This window comes from Delphinapterus leucas, chromosome 18 (genome assembly GCF_059928025.1).
Source record: "Delphinapterus leucas isolate spDelLeu-1000000601 "Yukka" chromosome 18, BTC_Dleu_Yukka2, whole genome shotgun sequence".
In the NCBI taxonomy this organism is placed as follows: domain Eukaryota; kingdom Metazoa; phylum Chordata; class Mammalia; order Artiodactyla; family Monodontidae; genus Delphinapterus; species Delphinapterus leucas.
The window spans coordinates 48,899,591-48,923,514 of NC_143146.1; the positions used below are offsets into that span (position 1 = coordinate 48,899,591).

Genomic DNA, 23,924 nt, shown 5'->3' on the forward strand with positions numbered 1-23,924 from the left:
GAATTTATAGAAAAAAGCAATTAAAACATATGCATTTAAAACAACACTGTATAATTTTTGTAACATATGTTTCCAAAATATGTGACAGATCACAACATACAAAAAGACAGTCAGGTGTGTGTGTGATAAGCAGGAGGATCTGCTTAGCTTGACATCACAGTTGGAGAGTGGATTCCCTTCTAACAAAGTTTAGACAGAATTTTTATAAAATATTTGAGTGCTATTTATTTAGTTAGCTGTGTATTTGGGGAATTCTTTAAAAATCATACCAGTCTTATAGAACAATCTCAAGAATAGTACAAATAACTCTTGTATCTGCAAATTTCCATTATCCAGAGTCCCCGGTATTCAGGATTTTACCATATTTGACCTCATCAATCATTCATTAGTTACTCGTCAAACCTTGGTACTTTAATACGTATTTCCTTAGAAGAGCACTCTCTCACAATCTACAATACAACCATCAATACCAAGAAAGTAACATTAGTTTAATACTACAATCTGATGTATAGATCTCATTCAAATTTTGCTGATTTTCCCAATGGCTTTTATAGATCTAGAATCCAACACAAGATCACTGGTTGCATGTAGTTGTCACAACTCTCTGGTCTCCCTCAATCAAGAAGAGTTTCTCAGACTTTTCTTGTTTTTCATAACCTTGACTTTTTTTTTTAAAGAATATAGACCAGTGTCTTTAGAATGTACCTAAATTAGAGTTGCTCTGCTGTTTTCTCACGATCATATTCAATCAAGATAGGCAACCATGGCAGGAATGTCACAGGAGCAGTGCTATGTTCTCAGCGTATCACTTCCTGAAGCACCCTCAGTCAATTTATAATCACTTGATTTCAAGGTATATGTATGCCAGCTTTCTCTACTACTAAGTGATTATTATTAGTTGGCATTCTATTGAATTGGAGAGCTTAGTATTCTACACCATTATTTTATTCATACATGTATTCATTTACTTATTTATTTATAACACTAAGTGAATTGTAGCTTCCAAAAAAATTCAATGAGCTGCATTCCTAACCTTCGTGCCTTACAATGTGACTGTATTTGGAGACGGGATGTATACAGGGGAAAGTTAAAATTAGGTCATTACAGTTGGCCCTAATTCAATATGACTGATATTCTTATATCAGAGGAAATGTGGAAATAATCATGCACAGAGGGAAAAACATGTGAATGCATGGGGAGAAGATGGTCATCTACCAACAGAAGAGATAGGCCTAGAGAAGAGTCTTCATGATTCTCAAAAGGAACCAACCATGCTGACACCTTGATCCTGGACTTCTAGTGTCCAGAACTATGAAAAAATAAATGCATGTCCTTTAAGCCACCAAGTCTGTAGTACTTTGTCATGGAAGCCCTAGCAAACTAATATACCAAAGACTCATGGATTTGGCTATAATATGTTATTATTATTTATTTTCATCCTTAAATTAAATCTCAGATTTCAGATTTCATCAGTAGTAGCCTCTTAAATCTGCTTTCTGTGTTTTTTAGACATCCTCATTCATTGAATACTTTCTTAATTTGTTCCACAATAAGGTTTTCCAGATCGATCTTATACTTTTCTTGACTTGGGTCTGGAAGTCCTGGTTCTTTCTAGTGGAGAGTTTGCTCCACAACCACAGTATTTGCTTATCTATGCACTGGATAATTGGTATATTGCTACTCCCAGGACCTTTCTGTGGATAAAGCAGCTTGGGAATATATCCATATGTGTACATCATCACTCTCTTTCTCTACACACACACACACACACACACATATATATAAACACAATATATATGTAAATATGTATACATAAATATATACACTTATTTTGATAAGTATTATTTTCTTTATGAGAAAATACTAAACTATAACGTTATTTTTGATCAGCAGCCTCCAAGATGATTCCCAATGATATACCTCATCTTGGTCTTCACTCCAACTATCTGGGATCATGGACCCTGTGAAAAGCCAACTTCAGTGTCATCAGAAAGCCCTGTGCAGATGCCTACGTGAATGCCCTTGGAAGTGGATTTCCTCATTCTCTAATGGAGCGTTCAGATGAGACATTAGCCTAGACCAACAGCTTAACTACAACTTCATGAGAGACTAGCCCAAAGAACCCAGCTAAGCCATATTCAGATTCCTGACTTCTAGGAATAAGTGCTCATTTTTTTAAACCACAAAGTACTGTGGTGATTTTTTTTTATGCAGCAATAGATAACTAATACAAAAGTCCCCAACTTATAATGGTTCGACTTACATGTTTTTGATGTTATGATGGTGTCGAAGTGATACACATTTAGTTGAAACCGTACTTCATATTTTGAATTTTGTTCTTTTCCCAGGCTAGTCATAGACCTTAGGATACTCTTTTGTGATGCTAAGCAGGGCAGAAGCTGCAGCTCCCAGTCAGCCCCACAATCACAAAGGTAAACAACCAATACACTTACCAGCATTCTGGACCCAGACAACCATTCTTGTTTTCACTTTCAGTACAGTATTCAATAAATTACATGAAATATTCAATACTTTATTATAAGATAGGCTTTGTGTTAGATGATTTTGCCCAACTGTAAGCTAATGTAAGGTAGGCTAAGCTATCTTGTTCAGTAGGTTAGGTGTATTAAATGCATTTTCAACTTAAGATATTTTCAACTTATGATGGGATTATCTGGATGTAACCCCAACCCCATCATAAGTCAAGGAAGATCTGTATATCACTGATGGTAAGTTCAGCAGTCACTTCTTAATTGCAAATATCTAGGGCATTTATACTTAATTTGCATGTTCTACAATATAATATTTAAATGTTTAAACTTAGAATCATAAATGATAGATTGAAGCTAAGCTTTGTCATTTGCTTGCAAAGTTACCTTCTTTTTCTGTACCACAATTTGTTAATATGTTAAATATGGATAATAATAATAGTGACCATCTCAAGATTTTTATGGCTATTAAATAAGATAATATGTGTAAGACACATAATACAGTATCTGGCACATAGCAATTGCACAATAAATATTAGTTTTACTTGTCATTGTTATTATTTCTTGTATCTAAAGATTGTCTTCATCTTTTGCTTCTATAACAGTACTCCTTGATTTTCTTCCTATTTCTGAGTAGCTACCTATACTCCTTTGAGTTATTCCCCATGAAACTTTCTTTGCCCCTTTTAATTTATCACTCAGAATAAACTAATCCTCTAATGACTCACCCTAGATATTTCACAAGCACTTCAAGATTAACAATCCCATCCCTGCAAATCTATGTGTTTTCCGAAATTCTCTATCCTAGTAAATAACTTGGTTATCTACTTGGAAAATCAAAGCATAAACATGAGTTTTAATTTAGTATACATCAGTTAACCAAATATTTTGATTACCAATTATCTATGTAGTTCTAGAATTTTATAAAAAAGGAAAATGGAAAATGATATGGGTTTTGTTCCCTTGAGAAATGTACTGTCTGATGAGTATGCAGAGAGGTGTGACATCTGTTAGGGTGGTTTCAGGAGGCAATAAAGGAAAATGGGTCGTGGGGAGCAAGAAAAGAGAATATAAATGCTAATAGGTGCAAGTGAAAAATGTCCTTGTCTCCCTTTATAATGTATTCAATGGAAAGACATTGAAAGGTTATGAATATGGGATTGCAAAGATCTGATACAGCCTCAGCTCTCCTTCAATCACAAATTAAAATTTTGCTAAGTCCCATTAGAAGTATTTTCTTTGTATTTTTGCAATCAGTTTCTTTTTCTCCATAACCACTGCTACTTGTTTAAATTCACCTTTGTCATTTATTGCTGGACTTATAGCAATCTATTTGGCTTTCATTTTTAACTTTACTTATTCTCCTACTTAGAAGCCTTTAGTGACTACTCAGATACTTTAGGTTAAAATTCTAGTTCTTAGCTTGGATTCCACACAAAAGAGGCCCTTTATTATTATTCATTTACTTGCCTCTCCAGGTTCATCAACTACTTCATCCACACCAGCAACACAAGTGTTGTCCACTGCAAGAAACTTCTTCAGATTTCCTGTAGCGACCACACATTTCTATTGTTTTGTGGATACATATATTTTGTTAGCTTTGCTTGGAATTTCTCTTTCCTTACTCCATTTTCATCTGCCTTTGTTCTTCAAGATCATCTCCCATAATGTTCTCTTTCTCAGTCACCTCCAGTTTTTCTTAGGTTCTCTTTTTCTACACTTAAATAACATCTGTCCTGTAATGACAGTAATTGTAATAGTGCCTACCTAGTGAAATCTGGGGTTTTTGAGGCATATTAGAATTATCTGTATTTATCCATAGTTGCATAATTAATTACCCTGAAACATAGAAAATAAAAACAACAAACATTTGTTATCTTATAGATTCTGAGGGTCAGGAATTCAGAAGCAGCTTAGCCAAGTGATTCAGGTTCAGGTTCTCTCAGGAGGTCGCCATCGACATGTGGGTTTGGGCTGAAGTTATCTGAAGGCAACATTTGAGCAAGAAGAACCTCTTCCAGGATAACCCATTCAATGTCTTTTTCTAAAAAATAAATTTATTTATTTACGGCTGTGTTTGGTCTTCGTTGCTGTGCGCGGGCTTTCTCTAGTTGCGGTGAGCGGGGGCTACTCTTCGTTGCCGTGCATGGGCTTCTTATTGCCGGGGCTTCTCTTGTTGCGGAGCACAGGCTCTAGAAGCGCAGGCTTCAGTAGCTGTGGCTTGCAGGATCTAGAGCTCAACTTCAGTAGTTGTGGCACACAGGCTTAGTTGCCACATGTGGGATCTTCCCGGACCAGGGCTTGAACCCGTGTCCCTTGCATCGGCAGGCAGATTCTTAACCACTGCGTCAACAGGGAAGCCGCCATTCAATGTCTTTTGAAAGGAGGACTCAGTTCTCTCTGTAGACAGAAGTCATCAGTTTCTTACCATGTGGCCCTCTCCATAGTGGTAACTTGAATGCCCTCACTACATGGCTGCTGGCTTCTTCGAGAGCAAAAAAGCTAAGAGCGAGACAAAAGCTGCAGTGTTTTCTATGATCTAGACTTGGAAGTTTGACTCCATTATTTCTTCAATATTGTATTAGGTACACATGTTACAATATTGTATTAGTCATCTGGTGTGAGATAAGACTACACAAGCGCATGAATATAGGGAGGTGAGGCTCATTGTGGGCTATCATGAGGTTATAAATTTGAAAAAACTTTAATATTACAAAAGATTATATTAATAATATTATCTTAGAACCTTTCCAATTATTCTACTTTAATTGTGGAAGACAGTTTCCCAGAAAATATTTGCCTTCATGGAGATCCCAATTTAAAATAAAGGGCAGTAATTTAAACATTAAGATTTTTCTGTGGTATATTATATATATATATATATATATATATATATATATATATATATAAAACATATATTTCATTTTTACAACTGTATTTTAACTTATGAGCAATTGTATATCCAAAGAAAAACTTAATCTATTATGAAGAACAAATAAGAGGACAACATTTTCTTCCAAGCAGCTATATGGCCTTGAATCATCTATGGAACTTCATTGTGTTTCAGCTTTGCCACCACTCAGATCAGTAATATAACAAATTGTCCCTTATATCTCATGAAACTATTATGAGTGTAAAGAAAGCTACTGATGATAAACAACAACGAAAAGTTAAATGGCTCGTGGCTCCGGCTCTGCCTTGGGCTGGCTGCAGTCTCAGTCTGAGGGTGGCCGAAGTGGTTGGTTCGTTTAAGATGAGGTTTCTGATGCTTCTCCTAGTGGCAACATCTGAGGTGGTCCGAGGGATGCCTCCGCCAATCTGGGCGGCGTGCCTGGTGAGAGATTAAAGATGCAGTACGCCACGGGGCCGCTGCTCAAGTTCCAGATTTGTGTTTCCTGAGGTTATAGGCGGGTGTTTGTGGAGTACGTGCGGGTTATTAGCCAGCGGTACCCAGACATCCGTATTGAAGGAGAGAATTGCCTCCCTCAACCAATATATAGACACATAGCATTTTTACTGTCAGTCTTCAAGTTAGTATTAATAGGCTTAATAATTGTTGGCAAGGATTCTTTTGCTTTCTTTGGCATGCAAGTTCCTAGCATCTGGCAGTGGGGCCAAGAAAATAAGGTCTATGCATGTATGATGGTCTTTTCCTTCAGCAACATGATTGAGAACCAGTGTATGTCAACAGGTGCATTTGAGATAACTTTGAAAGATGTACCTGTGTGGTCTAAGCTGGAATCTGGTCACCTTCCATCCATGCAACAGCTTGTTCAAATTCTTGACAATGAAATGAAGCTCAGTGTGCATATGGATTCAATCCCATACTATCGATGATAGCCCCACCTATAAGCACTGAAAGCTCTTTTACATTAAGGGATTTTTGCAAGAGCAGCGTGACTGACATTATGAAGGCCTGTACTGAAGACAGCAATCTGTTAGTACAGACCAGATGCTTTCTTGGCAGGCTCGTTGTACCTCTTGGAAAACCTCAATGTAAGACAGTTTTTCAGTACTGGCATATTTTGGAATTCTGCACATTCGTGGAGTGCAATAATACTGTACAGTTTTTCTTTCTTCCCCAAGTCCACTTGGTTAATAGTTTTGTTTTTTGTTTTTTTAAATGCAGACATTACTACTTGTACTTTTTTTCTCGGTCATATTTGAAAAAGTAGAAAATTGAGTTGCAATTTTATTTTTTTTCAAAGATGTCTGTTAAGTCTGTTGTGATTTTATATGAATTTTACTTTTTTATAGTTTAAAACTGATCTTTTTTGGGATTAGAGCTGAAGTTCCCAAATACTTTATAAAAGTTTTTCAGGCATCTCTAATTTGGTCATGTCCAATTTACATAGTTTTCAAAATATTGCAGATTGTGAACAGCATATTATATAAGATTATGCGGGGAAATCCTATATCCAGAGTACTCTACCAATTTGTGTATGTGTGTGTGTGTGCATGTGTGATTACCAGAGAACTACTAAAAGACCAACCACTTTTTAAATCCTGTTAATGTAGTTCAAGTGTCCTGCCTTAACCAATTTAATGAGTTGATTAACTGGGCCTTTATACTTAACTCAATAAAAAACTAAGCAGATGTAAGTTAAAAAAAAAAAAAAGAGAGAAGTTAAATGACTATGAATAGGTAAGGTGTCTTCATTAAGTGATTTGCAAACATGTCTCATAAATGGTATTTGAATATTTGTAATTACCTAGCATGCATTATATACAAATAATAACCAATCTAGTCATTGTACAATGCTAATTTCAGGTGACTTTTCCCAAGGCCCCTTTTTTGGCTACCAGATTAGCTCATCAAGGAGGTAGATTTACAATGTCACATGTAAAGACACTGTTGACCATCAGGTACCATTTATCTTTATTCAAGCTCAGTGTAGAAGTTCAGATAAAATGGGAAGAAGACTGAGAAGGTATATAAAAATTCTCATCTGTGTCTACAAACCACAGTACTTTTATTTTTTTAATTAATTAATTATTTATTTTTTACCACAGTACTTTTAAAAAGCCTTAAAATATTAGTGGTATTAATCTATTTTAGAATGTAAAAGGCAAACAATGAAGGTCATAAAGGGAATTCCTGGTTCTCAATAAAGCAAACTTTCCATGTATTCAAAGTTCAAGTTGTGGACATTCTTCCAAGAAAAAATAAAGTTACTGATGGATAAAGTTTCAAGGCATCTACAATGGGAACACAACTTGCAGCACAGGCAGGTAGCTTTCAGAAGGAACTCAGAGCAATTGCATCAGCTATGTGCAGCACCTTACAGATCACTGTGGAGCTAGAGTGGATTTGATTTTTCCTCTGAAGTCATGTACTCATCTAGAAGGAAGGTTTGGCTCAAACTTTCACTTCATAAAGTACTTTTTAATTTATTCCCAAAAGTGTACAATGACATATTACTAAACATCATTTATAATGATTTATCACTGGTAACTTAATTTGTTCCTCCTTCAATTTTATTTAGAGAGAAAAGTAAGAAACCACTTGACTTACACAAAGATTTGTTAACCTTGAGTCATTTTTGTTTTAAATGCTTGAAATTCTTTGAGATTTTTTTAATATGGAATTTGTACATTCTAGTTTGCAACTTCAAGGAAAAAGTTAATTGCGACACTTTCATCTTCTCATATTTCAAGGGGTTATTCAAAATAAACTAAAAGATTCTGAATTTTAAAAAAAATTGCATAGCATAATCAGGGCTGATATGGCTGATATAGAAACTGCAACCCAGACGCAGAGTACTGTCAACACAAACATTTTTATGTCATTGGCTTAGTGCCCCTGCTGTGGGTGACAAGGAAAATGATATTAAATCTTGAAGGAAAGTGATCCAATTTAGGCAATGGTGAAATTATTATTAACAAGTCTTCCATCATAATTTGGAAGGCAAATAATGTTGATTTAAGAGCAGAGGTTGGAAAACAGAATGTTAGTAATGGGTGCTAAACATCATTGGGTGGATTTTACCAGATCTTAAAAGAAAGAGATTATTTCAAAAAGAACTGAACATTTCCAGGTGGAAAGAAAAAAAAGTGAAAAATTTAGGAACTTGAAGATTTGGAAAATACAAATCCAATGTCAAACAGTAAAATATTAAAATTGAAACATTTATAAAAGTCAGGTTAGACGCAGGGTCCAAAGAGTGCTTGCCCTTTTACTCATTATTAAAAGATTGTGAATAGCTAAGGTGGCACCTAGTAAATCTTTTCATTTGGACAAAAGAGAGAAAATCTATGCCTCTCCCATGAAAGCTTAATAAAACAAAGTAACTGCAATTATTTTGAGTGTGTGAGAGAGAGAGTTCAGGTAAGGGTGGAGAAGAGAATGCAAGAAAAAAATGGCAAATTTAAGAAGTATGTTCATAAAAGGACAGCATGTAGACACATGATGGTGACTGGAATCAAGTAGATAGAAGCCAACTACATGTTTTAGAGTCATTCTTTCAAAGAAACACCAGCCTAAACTAAAAGTTTGTGACTTTTGAGGGGGATAAAACAATTATCAGGTCCTCAGTCTTCTATAGGCAGAAGGAAGTTCAGTTCTCAAGGAGGATATGGTCCACAATACTCAATTCAGTTATGGAAATGGAGGATGATAAGAAAGGAAAACTCTTCTAGAACAATGAACTGAGAACCATCCCTCTCAGGGAGCAGAACTGAGCCCAGTCATAAATCATTCCTCTTTCCCAGAGTGAGTGGCCCTTACCAATGTCTGCTAAGCAGGATGTCAGAATTTTTTTTTTTTTTTTTTTACAGTATGTCCTTGTTGATTATCTGATTTAAATGCAGCAGTGTGTACATGCCAATCCCAAACTCCCAATCTATCCTCCCCTCCACACCTTTCCCCGCTGGTAACCAAAAGTTCATTTTCTAAATCTGTGAGTCTGTTTCTGTTTTGTAAATAAGTTTATTTGTATCTTTTTTTTTTTTTTAGATTCCACGATATCATATGATATTTGTCTTTCTCTGTCTGACTTACTTCACTTAGTAGGATAATCTCCAGGTCCATCCATGTTGCTGCAAATGGCATTATTTCATCCTTTTTAATGGCTGAGTAGTTGACATTACTATTATGTGTCTCCCATTCTTCTCCTTTCTGTGTGTGTGATTACTGTTATTATTCTGACCCTATCTAGCCACTATAAATTGACTGTGTGAAACAGATAACTTGTCTTTTTGTCCATAATTCTCAAGAGGATCCACAAAAGGAACTATCCAGAGATTATCATCCATCATCTTTTATAAAAGGTTATTAATATCCTGAATATTGAGCTTGATGTTATGGCTAGCTGGGACTTTTGGATTGTCTTTCTTGGACAGGGGAGGGAGGGATTTCTGTTTGGAAATGAGATTGAACTGAATATTTGGTAAACAGAAAAAGGAACTGTGGTAGTTATTAATATGCTCACAGATAGCCTACCTTCTTCTAGCCACACAGCAGGACTGGAATTCCAACTAGTTAAGAATAAATTTTTACTGAGATGAATCAATTTCCATCAATATGTACCTGGTTTCAGGATAATTTTTTAATGCTTATATGTAATAATGTCTTCTCTAATAAAGTCTTCTTCCCTGAGTCATCTTTTTCCTCTTTTTTAAATGGGGAAATATTCAGGGTTCATCTGTATCTCTAATTTCATACCATCTGCTCTCTGAGTGACCTTTTCTAATTTTATGGCTTCAGCTATCAACTGTATTTTGGATGAATATTAAATTTCAGTCTAGATTTCTCTACTGAATTTTAAACTCAAATACCCAATACCTAATAGACATTTCAAACCCATTATTGCTCCAAGTTGAATTGATTATTTTTATCATTGCAAATATGGCTGTCTTCCTAAATTTACCCTTTAACTGATAGTCATTGAAGGCCAAAAACCACAGAATTCTCTTATATATTTTTTTCTATATCTAATTGCTCACCAAGTCATGCTAATACTATTAACTAAGCGTTTCTAGGTTGCTTCCACTAGATTGTCCCCACTGTTACTTACCTCACTATCTTACGGCTTTGCCATCCACTGTAATCCCTGATCCAAAGAAATCAGATTATTTGAGACAGAAAAGGAACTTCAGTGATTATGATAAAAGATAAATTCTGTAATAGATATTTGCAGGAAGTAATATTGAAGAAAGACATCTAAATCAATCTCACCTCTACAGGAAACACTTCTAAGACTATTATGCTGCTTTCATTCATTTCCCAGATATTTATGATGTGAATTCTCTATGACAGGTCATCCTTTTCCTTTGTATCAGGTAACTCACTGTACCAACTATGGATAATATAAGACGGCATTTCTCTTGAAATCACTGAAGAAAAAGGTGGGAAATAATATTGTAGGGTACAGTGTTGGGAAAAACATCATTCTCTAGAAGTGTAATAAGATTGAATTGCAAAGTTCTTATTGGAAACTGTGAAACATGAATTTGGAAATGTCAGTGTTAGACTAGATTAAGACGTTGTATACTGTGTGATATTGTCAGAAGTTTATCCTTATAACAAGAACCCTAAGAAAAATAACCACCTTCTGGACTGCATGACTTGGTAACTGGATCTTCCTTGTGTTTCAGCCCTCAGGGACAAATAAATCTCTCTAGTTTATTTTTGGGCAGCAGTAGGTTTACCTTTAGATAAAGTTTTAATACATTTAGTCAAAATGAAAATTTAAAAGTGAGATTAACTTAAAAAATTCAACTGGAATAAAAGTGAGATTCATACTTTACACAGATCTAAATGTGTCTTATTCAGAAGTGTTCAGAATATAGAAATAAGTAAAAAATGGTGATGATGGGAATCAAGAGAATGGAACAGTGAAACTTAACATTTTATCTGTTGGATTTTTAATAAATAAAATAACCCTTTTATAAATTTTCATACTTTTGTACATTTTCCCAGATGCACATGTATTCTTTTATAATTAGGAATAATGAAGATACTAATAAATGTGTTAGTGACCCTCTCATGGACTTTCTGGAAAAATAAGTTGTTAAATGAAAAGTGTAGTTTCTTATTATATTTGACATATATTAAGAAACAAATAGTCATATTATAAGAAAATGTATGTACTCATGGCCTCCAACCTTCTCTGAATTATGAGCTACTAACTGAAATAATTTATGCCACTGATTGTTCAAAAGTGCAGATGTGGTAGACTATTTGTCATCTTTCACTATTTTTTTTGTTAAATATGGAGACTTCTAATAAACAATGGGTCTAGAAACTTGGAAATAAACAAACAAACCACAGAAATGTTAATACTGAATCCACATGATCGTAAAAAACGTTGAGAATTCAACAACACAGTTCTGGTCAAGTTTCTCTTTGTTAGTAAAATAAATGAAATGTCTATAATTATTTGTTAAATCTAGTGAGTTTATACAGGCACTCTAGGTAAATGACCAACATTGTTTGCCAATTATTTTCTTTAACAGATACTAATAAAAAATTATAAATGTTTTAATATGTAGATGTTTTAAGTCATTCAAATTAGTCATTTGCTATAATGAAACAAAGCTACTTGGCTGATTATGTGACATGTAGAATTTAAATGTATCCCACACAAATCCTGCAGACAGATGTTTATGGCAACTTTATTCATAATTGCCAAAGCTTGGAAACAACCAAGATGTCCTTCAATAGGTGAATGGACAAATAAATTCTGAGACATCCAGCCAATTTAATATTATCTACAACTAAAGAGCAATGAGCTATCAAGTCATAAAAAGGAAGGAAACTTGGAAGAAAATTAAATGCACAATACCAAGTGAAAGAAGGCAATCTGCAAAGGCTACATACTGAATGATTCCAACTATATGACATTCTGGAAAAAGCAAAACTATGGAGACAGTAAAAAGATCAGTGGCTGCCAGGGTTTGGGGAGGGGATGGATAAATAGATGCACAGATGATTTTTAAGGTGAAAATACTCCATATGATACCACAATTATAGATACATGTCATTACACATTTGTCAAAGCCCATAGGATGTACAATAGCATCAGTGAACTGTAATTTAAACCACAGACTTTGGGTGATCAGGATGTGTTAATGTAACCATCAACCAACAATGTCCAATTGTAACAAATGTACCAAGCTGGGAGAGGGGGCGGCCGGGCAGCATGTTGGTTGTGGGGAGGCTAAACATGTAGGGGAACAGGGAGTATATGGAAATCTCTGTACATTCCCCTCAGTTTTGCTGTGAAACTAATACACTTTTAATTTTTTTTAATTAAAAGAACTCTTTAACTGTTTTGATTACAAGTATGTTTTCTGAAATACTTTTAATACATTTTCATGTTAATACAAGCATACGTCAGATATATTGTGGGTTCAGTTCCAGACCACCCAAATAAAGTGAGTATCACAATAAAGTGATTCATACAGATGTTTTGTTTTCCAGTGCATATGAAAGTTATGTTTACACTACACTGTCATCTGTTGTGTGCAATAGTATTATATCTAAAAAAGCAATGTAGCTACCTTAATTAAAAATACTTTATTGATTAAAAAATACTAACCATTGTCTGAGCCTTCGGTAAGTCATAACAGCTTTGCAATAGTAACATCAGAGATCACTGAGCACGGGACGAGGGGAAGATGGTGGAAGAGTAAGACACAGAGATCACCTTCCTCCCCACAGATACACCAGAAATACATCTACACGTGGAACAACTCCTACAGAACACCTACTGAACGCTGGCAGAAGACCACAGACCTCCCAAAAGACAAGAAACTCCCTACGTACCTGGGTAGGGCAAAAGAAAAAAAGAAAAACCAGAGACAAAAGAATAGGGACGGGACCTGCACCAGTGGGAGGGAGCTGTGAAGGAGGAAAGGTTTCCACACACTAGGAGCCCCTTCGCGGGCAGAGACTGTGGGTGGCGGAGGGGGGGAGATTCAGAGCGGCGGAGGAGAGCACAGCAACAGGGGTGCGGAGGGCAAAGCGGGGAGATTCCCGCACAGAGGATCGGTGCCGACTGGCACTCACCAGCCCGAGAGGCTTGTCTGCTCGCCTGCCGGGGCGGACGGGGCTGCGAGCTGAGGCTCGGGCTTTGGTCGGAGCACAGGGAGAGGACTGGGGTTGTCTGCGTGAACACAGCCTGAAGGGGTTAGTGCACCACGGCTGGCCGGGAGGGAGTCCGGGAAAAGGTCTGGAGCTGCCGAAGAGGCAAGAGACTTTTCCTTCCCTCTTTGTTTCCTGGTGCGCGAGGAGAGGGGACTAAGAGCGCTGCTTAAAGGAGCTCCAGAGACGGGCACGAGCTGTGGCTAAAAGCGCGGACCCCAGAGAAGGGCATGAGACGCTAAGGCTGCTGCTGCCGCCACCAAGAAGCCTGTGTGCAAGCACCGGTCACTCTCCACACCGCGCCTCCCAGGAGCCTGTGCAGCCCGCCACTGCCAGGGTCCCGGGATCCAGGAACAACTTCCCCGGGAGAACTCATGGCACGCCTCAGGCTAAGGCAACGTCCCTCTGGCCTCTGCTGTCGCAGGTTCGTCCCACACTCCGTACCTCTCCCTCCCCCCGGCCTGAGTGAGCCAGAGTCCCCCAATCAGCTTCATCTTTAACCCTGTCCTGTCTGAGCAGGAACAGACGCCCTCAGGCGACCTACACGCAGAGGCAGGTCCAAATTCAAAGCTGAACCCCAGGAGCTGTGTGAACAAAGAAGAGAAAGGGAAATTTCTTCCAGCAGCCTCAGGAGGAGTGATTAAATCTCCACAATCACCTTGATGTACCCTGCATCTGTGGAATACCTGAATAGACAACGGATCATCCCAAATTGAGAAGGTGGGCTTTGAGAGCAAGAAATATTATTTTTTCCCCTTTTCCGCTTTTTGTGAGTGTGTATGTGTATGCTTCTGTGTGAGATTTTGTCTGTATAGCTTTGCTTCCACCATTTGTCCTAGGATTCTATCCGTCCTTTTTTTTTTTTTCTTAATAATTAATTTTAATTAATTTATTTTACTTTATCTTCTTTCTTTCTTTCTTCCTTCCTTTCTATCTATCTTTCTTTCTTTCTTTCTTTCCTTCCTTCCTTCTCTCCTTTACACAACGAATCAACCCAAATTGAGGAGGTGGACTTTGAGAGCAAGATTTATGACTTTTTCCCCTTTTCCTCTTTTTATGAGTGTGTATGTGTATGTTTCTGTATGAGATTTTGTCCATATAGCTTTGCTTCCACCATTTGTCCTAAGGTTCTATCCATCCGTTTTTGTTTTTTTTTAATTTTTTTTCTTAATATTTTTAAATTTAATATCTGTATTATATTTCACTTTATTTTTTTTACTTTATCTTCTTTCTTTCTTTCTTTTTTCCTTCCTTCCCTCCTGCCTTCCTTCCTTCCTTCCTCCCACCATCCCTCTCTCCCTCCCTCCTTTCTTTCTTTCTTTCCTTCTTTTCTTCTTTCTTTCTTTCTTCCTTCCTTCCTTCCTTCCTTTCTTTCATTCTTTCTTTCTTCCTACTTCTACTAATTTTTTCTCTCTACTTTTTCTCTCTTTTATCCTGAGCCGTGTGGATGAAAGGCTCTTGGTGCTGTAGCCAGGAGTCACTGCTGTGCCTCTGACGTGGGAGAGCCAACTTCAGGGCACTGGTCAACAAGAGACCTCCCAGATCCTCATGATATCAAATGGCGAAAACTCCCAGAGATCTCCATCTCAATGTCGGCACCCAGCTTCACTCAACAACCAGCAAGTTACAGTGCTGGACACCCTATGCCAAACAGCTAGCAAAACAGGAACACAACCCCACCTATTAGCAGAGAGGCTGCCTAAAATCATAATAAGTCTACAGACACCCCAAAACACACCACCAGACGTGGACCTGCCCACAAGAGAGACAAGATCCAGCCTCATCCACCAGAACACAAGCACTAGTCCCCTCCACCAGGAAGCCTACACAACCCACTGAACCAACCTTAGCCACTGAGGACAGACATCAAAAACAACGGGAACTATGAACCGGCAGCCTGCAAAAAGGAGACCCCAAACACAGTAAGATAAGCAAAGTGAGAAGACAGAAAAACACACTGTAGATGAAGGAGCAAGATAAAAACCCACCAGACCTAACAAATGAAGAGGAAATAGGCAGTCTACCTGAAAAAGAATTCAGAATAATGATAGTAAAGATGATCCACAATCTTGGAAATAGAATAGACAAAATGCAAGAAACATTTAACAAGGACCTAGAAGAACTAAAGATGAAACAAACAATGATGAACAACACAATAAGTGAAATTAAAAATACTCTAGATGGGATCAATAGCAGAATAACTGAGGCAGAAGAACAGATAAGTGACCTGGAAGGTAAAATAGTGGAAATAACTACTGCAGAGCAGAATAAAGAAAAAAGAATGAAAAGAACTGAGGACAGTCTCAGAGACCACTGGCACAACATTAAACGCACCAACATTCGAATTATAGGGGTTCCACAAGAATAAGAGTAAAAGAAAGGGACTGAGAAAATATTTGAAGAGATTATAGTTGAAAATTTCCCTAATATGGGAAAGGAAATAGTTAATCAAGTCCAGGAAGCACAGAGAGTCCCATACAGGATAAATCCAAGGAGAAATATGCCAAGACACATAGTAATCAAACTGTCAAAAATTAAATACAGAGAAAGCATATTAAAAGCAGCAAGGGAAAAACAACAAATAACACACAAGAGAATCCCCATAAAGTTAACAGCTGAACTTTCAGCAGAATCTCTGCAAGCCAGAAGGGAGTGGCAGGACATATTTAAAGTGATGAAGGAGAAAAACCTGCAACCAAGATTACTCTACCCAGCAAGGATCTCATTCAGATTTGATGGAGAAATTAAAACCTTTACAGACAAGCAAAAGCTGAGAGAATTCAGCACCACGAAACCAGCTTTACAACAAATGCTAAAGGCACTTCTCTAGGCAAGAAACACAAGAGAAGGAAAATACCTACAATAACGAACCCAAAACAATTTAGAAAATGGGAATAGGAATATACATATTGATAATTACCTTAAAAGTAAATGGACTAAATGCTCCCACCAAAAGACACAGATTGGCTGAATGGATACAAAAACAAGACCCATATATATGCTGTCTACAAGAGACCCACTTCAGACCTAGATACACATACAGACTGAAAGTAAGGGGATGGAAAAAGATATTCCAGAAAAATGGAAACCAAAAGAAAGCTGGAGTAGCAATTCTCATATCAGACAAAATAGACTTTAAAATAAAGACTATTAGAAGAGACAAAGAAGGACACTACACAATGATCAAGGGATCGATCCAAGAAGAAGATATAACAATTGTAAATATTTATGCACTCAACATAGGAGCACCTCAATACATAAGGCAAATACTAACAGCCATAAAACGGGAAAGCAACAGTAACACATTCATAGTAGGGGACTTTAACACTCCACTTTCACCAATGGACAGGTCATTCAAAATGAAAATAAATAAGGAAACACAAGCTTTAAATGATACATTAAACAAAATGGACTTAATCGATATTTATAGGACACTCCATCCAAAAACAACAGAATACACATTTTTCTCAAGTGCTCATGGAACATTCTCCAGGATAGATAATATCTTGGGTCACAAATCAAGCCTTGCTAAATTTAAGAAAACTGAAATTGTATCAAGTACCTTTTCCAACCACAATGCCATGAGATTAGATATCAATTACAGGAAAAGATCTGTAAAAAATACAAACACATGGAGGCTAAACAATACACTACTTAATAACAAAGTGATCACTGAAGAAATCAAAGAAAAAATTAAAAAAATACCTAGAAACAAATGACAATGGAGACACGATGACCCAAAACCTATGGGATGCAGCAAAATCAGTTCTAATAGGGAAGTTTATAGCAATGCAAGCCCACCTTAAGAAACAGAAAACATCTCGAATAAACAACCTAAGCTTGCACTTAAGGCAATTAGAGAAAGAAGAACAAAAAAACCCCAAAGTTAGCAGAAGGAAAGAAATCATAAAAATCTGATCAAAATAAATGAAAAAGAAATGAAGGAAACGATAGCAAAGATCAATAAAACTAAAAGCTGGTTCTTTGAGAAGATAAACAAAATTGATAAACCATTAGCCAGACTCATCAAGAAAAAAAGGGAGAAGACTCAAATCAATAGAATTAGAAATGAAAAAGGAGAAGTAACAACTGACACTGCAGAAATACAAAAGATCATGAGAGATTACTAGAAGCAACTCTATGCCAATAAAATGGACAACCTGGAAGAAATGGACAAATTCTTAGAAGTGCACAACATGCCAAGACTGAATCAGGAAGAAATAGAAAATATGAACAGACCAATCACAAGCACTGAAATTGAAACTGTGATTAAAAATCTTCCAACAAACAAAATCCCAGGACCAGATGGCTTCACAGGTGAATTCTATCAAACATTTAGAGAAGAGCTAACACCTATCCTTCTCAAACTCTTCCAAAATATAGCAGTGGGGGGAACACTCCCAAATTCATTCTACGAGGCCACCATCACCTTGATACGAAAACCAGACAAGAAGGTCACAAAGAAAGAAAACTGCAGGCCAATATCATTGATGGACATAGATGAAAAAATCCTCAACAAAATACTAGCAAACAGAATCCAACAGCACATTAAAAGGATCATACACCATGACCAAGTGAGGTTTATTCCAGGAATGGAAGGATTCTTCAATATACACAAATCAATTAATGTGATAAACCATATTAAAAAATTGAAGGAGAAAAAACATATGATCACCTCAATAGATGCAGAGAAAGTTTTTGACAAAATTCAACACCCATTTATGATAAAAACCCTGCAGAAAGTAGGCATAGAGGGAATTTTCGTCGACATAATAAAGGCCATATATGACAAAGCCACAGCCAACATCATCCTCAATGGTGAAAAACTGAAAGCATTTCCACTAAGATCAGGAGCAAGACAAGGTTGCCCACTCTCACCACTCTTATTCAACATAGTTTTGGAAGTTTTAGCCACAGCAATCAGAGAAGAAAAGGAAATAAAAGGAATCCAAATCTGAAAAGAAGAAGTAAAGCTGTCACTGTTTGCAGATGACATGATACTATACATAGAGAATCCTAAAGATGCTACCAGAAAACTACTAGAGCTAATCAATGAATTTGGTAAAGTTGCAGGAAACAAAATAAATGCACAGAAATCTCTGGCATTCCTATACACCAATGATGAAAAATCTGAAAGTGAAATCAAGAAAACACTCCCATTTACCATTGCAACAAAAAGAATAAAATATCTAGGAATAAACCTACCTAAGGAGACTAACGACCTATATGCAGAAAATTATAAGACACTGATGAAAGAAATTAAAGATGATACAAATAGATGGAGAGATATACCATGTTCTTGGATTGGAAGAATCAACATTGTGAAAATGACTCTACTACCCAAAGCAATCTTCAGATTCAATGCAATCCTTATCAAACTACCACTGGCATTTTTCACAGAACTAGAACAAAAAATTTCACAATTTCCATGGAAAAACAAAAGATCCCGAATAGCCAAAGCAATCTTGAGAACAAAAAACGGAGTTGGAGGAATCAGGCTCCCTGACTTCAGACTATACTACAAAGCTACAGTAATCATGACAGTATCATACTGGCACAAAAACAGAAAGATAGATCAATGGAACAGGATAGAAAACCCAGAGATAAATGCACACACATATGGTCACCTTATCTTTGATAAAGGAGGCAGGAATGTACAGTGGAGAAAGGACAGCCTCTTCAATAAGTGGTGCTGGGAAAACTGGACAGGTACATGTAAAAATATGAGATTAGATCACTCCTTAACACCATACACAAAAATAAGCTCAAAATGGATTAAAGACCTAAATGTAAGGCCAGAAACTCTCAAACTCTTAGAGGAAAACATAGGCAGAACACTCTATGACATAAATCACAGCAAGATCCTTTTTGACACACCTCCTAGAGAAATGGAAATAAAAACAAAAATAAACCAATGGGACCTAATGAAACTTCAAAGCTTTTGCACAGTAAAGGAAATCATAAACAAGACCAAACGACAACCCTCAGAATGGCAGAAAATATTTGCAAATGAAGCAACTGACAAAGGATTAATTTCCAAAATTTACAAGCAGCTCATGCAGCTCAATAACAAGAAAACCAACAACCCAATCCAAAAATGGGCAGAAGACCTAAATAGACATTTCTCCAAAGAACATATACAGAAGTTCCAACAAACACATGAAAGAATGCTCAATGTCATTAATCATTAGAGAAATACAAATCAAAACTACAATGAGATATCATCTCACACCAGTCAGAATGGCCATCATCAAAAAATCTAGAAACAATAAATGCTGGAGAGGTTGTGGAGAAAAGGGAACACTCTTGTACTGCTGGTGGGAATGTGAATTGGTACAGCCACTATGGAGAACAGTATGGAGCTTCCTTAAAAAACTACAAATAGAACTACCATATGACCCAGCAATCCCACTACTGGGCATATACCCTGAGAATACCATAATTCAATAAGAGTCATGTACCAAAATGTTCATTGCAGCTCTATTTACAGTATCTCAGAGATGGAAACAATCTAAGTGTCCATCATCAGATGAATGGATAAAGAAGATGTGGCACATATATACAATGGAATATTACTAGGCCATAAAAAGAAACGAAATTGAGCTATTTATAATGAGGTGGATAGACCTAGAGTCTGTCATACAGAATGAAGTAAGTCAGAAAGAGAAAGACAAATATTGTATGCTAACATATATATATATGGAATTTAAGAAAAAATAAATGTCATGAAGAACCTAGGGGTAAGACAGGAATAAAGACACAGACCTACTAGAGAATGGACTTGAGGATATGGGGAGGGAGAAGGGTGAGCTGTGGCAAATCGAGAGAGAGGCATGGACCTATATACACTATCAAACATAAGGTAGATAGCTAGTGGGAAGCAGCCACATAGCACAGGGAGATCAGCTCGGCACTTTGTGATCCCCTGGAGGGGTGGGATAGGGAGTGTGGGAGAGAGGGAGACACAAGAGGGAAGAGATATGGGAACACATGTATATGTATAACTGATTCACTTTGTTATAAAGCAGAAACTAACACACCATTGTAAAGAAATTATACCCCAATAAAGATGTTAAAAAAAAGATCACTGAGCACAGATCACCGTAACAAATATAATAATAATGAAAATGTGTGACATATTGTGAGAATTACCAAAATGTGACACAGAGACACAAAGTAAGGAAATGCTAATGGAAAAATGGCATTGACAGACTTGCTTATCACAGGATTGCCACAAACCTTCAGTTTGTAAAAAACACAATGTCTGCATAGTGCAATATAGCAGAGTGCAATAAAATGAGGTATGCCTGTAGTAAAAACAAAATGCTCAATAACATCTTGTCTTTCAATATTTAAAAAATATTATTTCTTTCTTATTTTACTTTAAGGATGAATAAAATGTGGGTCATTTCTTATTGAAGATGATTAATGTCCCAGTCCTGAAAAAAAAGACAAAAGAAAAAGAAAACTTGAAGTATATTTTAAACATACATGTCATACTTTAATGAGTATGAGACAATGGTAAGCTTTAAGCCATACATCTCCTTGGAAGTATGGCATAGGTCCTAAGCATCTAAGAGAACAAAGCAAGATTCAGCAGAGTTACAGATTTCAAATTCATCATTATGTTTAAGAGTTATAGATTTGACACTAGGCTAAGGAAACTAGATAGAGAATGTCTCAAAGGAACAGCCTTTATTCAGCATGTGACAAGCAGGGAGAAAATACTTATATATGTATCATTGTATTTGTACACTTCATGTTGTACAGATCTAATTCTACCCAAAAGGCCCCAGGATGAAAATGCAAGCAAACAACTCCCCTGCCACACCCCCACACAGACACGTAAAACAAAAATAAGAGGAAAAAGAGCCAAAGGATAACAGATCATGAAATCCTTCATACTATGATTTTTCTTGATATTCTTTGCTTTCACTTACACCCTGTTATCTTTTCAATTTTCCAGATAATAAAATAAGGCTTTTAAACTCTTTTTTTGTAAACTATAAATGTTCTGTTTCTATTGCTTCCTTTTGACTCCGTTTCAAGAGAGTTGGAGAGATGAAAATATGAGTTTTTCATCTTTGACTCTTTCCTCTTTCTGAAGAAAATATACACCGAAAAAAGTAAGGTAAACATTCTCCTTATCCTAGCGTTAAATAATGATCTCTCATTAACTTATTGCAAATATATTATGTTTAATTTTATTTTATACATGTAGTAACTAATTTATACATTTATATTTTATATGTGATATGTATTTTCAAAGATCATGAGAGCTAGTGAGAACTAATCACATGAGAGACCTTCAAGAAGAAGGCAGAAGACTAAGATGTGGAGTTCACTTTCCTCCACGCAAATGCATCAGAAATACCTCTACATGTGGAACAACTCCTACAGAACACCTACTGAACACTGGCAGAAGACTTCAGACTTCCCAAAAGGCAAGAAACTCCCCACGTACCTGGGTAGGGAAAAAGAAAACAGAAAAAAATAGATACAAAAGAATAGGGAAGGGACCTGCACCTCTGGGAGGGAGCTGTGAAGGAGGAAAGGTTTCCACACACTAGGACAGCCCTTCACTGGCAGAGACAGGGGGGGTGTCGGGGGGGAAGCTTCAGAGACACGGAGGAAAGCACAAAAACAGGGGTGCAGAGGGCAAAGCAGAGAGACTCCTGCACAGAGGATCGGTGCTGACCAGCACTCACCAGCCTGAGAGGCTTGTCTGCTCACCCTCCAGGCTGGGTGGGGGGTTGGGAGATGGGGCTCTGGCTTCCTAGGTCAGATCCCAGGGAGAGGACTGGGGTTGGCTGCATGAACACAGCCTGAAGGAGGCTAGTGCACCACAGCTAGCCGGAAGGGAGTCCGGGATAATGTGTGGAACTGCCTAAGAGGCAACAGACAATTGTTTCGGGGTGCATGAGGAGAGGAGATTCAGAACACCACCTAAATGAGCCCCAGAGATGGGCGTGGCCCACAGCTATTAGAGAAGACACCAGAGATGAGTATGAAATGCTAAGGCTGCTGCTGCAGACACCAAGAATCCTGTGGTCTAGCACAGGCCACTATACAAACCTCCCTTCCCAGGAGCCTGTGCAGCCCACCACTACCAGGGTGCCGTAATCCAGGGACAACTTCCCCCAGAGAACACACAGCACGCCTCAGTCTGTTGCAACTTCAAGCTGCCTTCTGCCACCGCAGGCTCACCCAGCATTCCATACCCCTCCCTTCTCCTGGCCTGAGTGAGCCAGAGCTCCCAATCAGCTACTACTTTAACCCCATCCTGTCTGAGCAAAGAACAGACTCCCTCAGGTGACATACACGCAAAGGCAGAGCCAAATCCAAAACTGAACACCAGGAGCTGTGTGAGCAAAGAAAAGAAAGGAAAAAGTCTCCCAGCAGCCTCAAAAGGAGTGGATTAAATCTTGACAATCAACTTGAGCTCCCCAGCATCTCTGGAATACCTGAATAGACAAAGAATCATCCCAAAATTGAGTGGTGGACTTTGGGAGCAATTATAGACTTGGGGTTTGCTTTCTACATCTAATTTCTTTCTGGTCTTATGTTTATCTTAGCTTAGTATGTACATTTTATTATCATTGGTAGATTTGTTTATTAATTTGGTTTCTCCCTTCCTTTTTATTTTTTTATATATAGATTTATTTTTCCTTTTCTCTTTTTGTGAGTGTGTATGTGTATGCTTCTTTGTGTGATTTGTCTGTATAGTTTTGCTTTTACCATTTGTCCTAGGGCTCTGTCAGTCAGCTTTCTTTTTTTTTTTTAGTATAGTTTTTAGTGCTTGTTATCATTGGTGGATTTGTTTTTTGTCTTGGTTGCTCTCTTCTTTCCTTCTCTTTTTTTTATTACTTTTTAATTTTTTTTATTTTTAATATTTTTTTTTATTTTAATAACTTTATTTTATTTTACTTTTCTTTCTTTCTTTTGTTCTCACTTTTCTTCTGAGTCATGTGGCAGACAGGGTTTTCATGCTCCAGCTGGCTGTCAGCCCTGTGCCTTGATGGGGGAGAGCCATGTTCAGGATATTGGTCCACCAGAGTCCTCCCGACCACATGTAATATCAAACAGCGAAAGATCTCCCAGAGATCTCCATCTCAATGCTAAAACCCAGTCCCACTCAACGATCTGCAAGCTACAGTGCTGGACACCCTATGCCAAGAAACTAGCAAGACAGGAACACAACCCCACGCATTAACAGTCTGCCTAACATCATAATAATGTCACAGACACCTCAAAACACACCACCAGATGTGGTCCTGCCCCACAGAAAAACAAGATCCAACTTCATCCACCAGAACACAGGCACCAGTCCCCTCCACCAGGAAGCCTAC

The 23,924-nt window shown here is 37.3% G+C and overlaps 1 pseudogene; it reads left to right on the forward strand.

The window, feature by feature from the left end:
• The first annotated feature begins 5,727 nt into the window (after positions 1–5,727).
• Positions 5,728–7,371, forward strand: LOC111167862 (thioredoxin reductase-like selenoprotein T pseudogene; annotated as a pseudogene).
• Positions 7,372–23,924: the final 16,553 nt, after the last annotated feature.